The sequence below is a fragment of the Octodon degus genome, unplaced genomic scaffold, assembly GCF_000260255.1.
Source record: "Octodon degus isolate 3935 unplaced genomic scaffold, OctDeg1.0 scaffold00015, whole genome shotgun sequence".
NCBI lineage: Eukaryota > Metazoa > Chordata > Mammalia > Rodentia > Octodontidae > Octodon > Octodon degus.
Genome location: NW_004524591.1, coordinates 10,697,988 through 10,699,692, shown reverse-complemented (window position 1 = coordinate 10,699,692; position 1,705 = coordinate 10,697,988). Strand labels below are relative to the sequence as shown.

The 1,705-nt window shown below is 38.7% G+C and overlaps 1 pseudogene; it reads right to left on the bottom strand.

Moving 5' to 3' along the window:
• Positions 1–185: 185 nt before the first annotated feature.
• LOC101562259 lies at positions 186–1,267 on the bottom strand (annotated as a pseudogene).
• Positions 1,268–1,705: the final 438 nt, after the last annotated feature.

The window sequence follows — 1,705 nt, the reverse complement described above, 5'->3', positions numbered from 1 at the left end:
TCTCTCTCTCTCTCTCTCTCTCTCTCTCTCTCTCTCTCTCTCTCTCTCTCTCTCTTTGTGTGATACAGTGCTTCATTTAGAAAAAGATAAGTTTTTTTTGTTTTAAATGACACACTAGTTAGACATAGAAGATGTATTTACACACCAAGTACAGAATAAATATACACTAGAAAACAACCATGTACTTATTTTGCACTTCCACTTTTCATCTTCTGTTTCAATTTTCTTTGCCTTTTGTAAATCTTTTTTTTTTTCCCCCCTTGCTTTTAAATCAACTTTTGGCTCTGGTTTTACCCATTATATTTCTACTGGTTTTTCCTCAGCAGGTATAACATAAATGTCTTCAGTAGGATCATGTGGAAGAATAGTCTTTAGTTCTTTTTTTCTCAGTTTCTGCACTTCTTTTACTTGCCGCTTCTCTTTTATTTTGCAGCTGTGATGGATCTTATAATGCGCCCAAGCATGTTTGGTGGTTGGTAGTGAGGATTTTTGTGCAAAGTTGGTCCTCTGAAAATTCCCTGAAAAATCTTTGGCAGATTTCAGACAAAATGAGGTCCTATTTCTACAAGTTGAACATCTTTATCTATGATCTGGAAGTTCCAAAACCATATCCTATTATCCAATATGGTGCAAATAAGTATATGGTCTACAAATGGCTGGTTTTGGGGATGATACTGTGGGGTACTAAAAATCTGAATTAAGAGTTCTTTTAACAAAACATAATGTGACAATTCATCCAAAGCGGGGTCAAAAGACAAAAGCGGCCAAGAACCTTTCAAACAGTTTCCAGTAATCTTTAATTTAGCTAAGGTATGAATATTTTGAATAAGAAATTTGGCAGAAGGTCCATGAGGTGAATTTGACAGCCACATATAATGATCTTGTTTTTTCTTAGGTTCAAAATAGATGCATTCATTGCAGTTTTTCATTTCTCAGACCTCATTAATCACAAATAGTTCATCTTCACGATTCTTTTTATCATCTCTTTAGAATGAAGGATCAAGGTTCTCAAGAGCTGCATTAAATGTTTTGTTCTAAAATTTATTCCTCTCGGAGAAAACGTGAGAAATCCTTCCTTATTTTTCCACTTGCCCTTGCAAACAGGGCCTGGAATACAGTCTCTCTCAGCTTCTTCCATCTCTCCTGCCACAGCAGATGACTTAACTGGAGGCCCGGCATTTTTTTTGTTTGTTTTTGGCTTCTTAGCCGGAACCTGCAAGTCCCCACGCCACTTCCTCTTGCCCGCCGCCATCTTGCCCGCCGCCATCTTGCCCGCCGCCATCTTGCCCCAGCACCTTCACTCTATGCTGTACTTCCGGTTGGTCCCTACATAGTTTCTTTGTTCCAGTCACGTGGACCTTTCTATCACTTAGATCTGTGTCTTGAACTTCCTAGATTCCAATTTGCCTCCATGTGTCAGAAAGCCCAAAATAAAGGTGCGTTCCATAGATTACTTATCTTACTCTCAACGAAAAGAAATGTAGGGGCAAATTGTTGGGCTAGAATTACAGCTCCTCAATATCGAGCTACTTCTGTCTATAGCTCCAGTGTCTTCTAAAGCATAGCTTAAACCAGGTGGCCCAACATGTCAGCTGGGTCACATTCTAGCAGAAAGGATGTCCTTGTCCAAATTCAGTGATGCAACCACATCACAATTCAAGAAGAGCTGTACAATACTATAGTTAATTCCTTTTTATTACATATA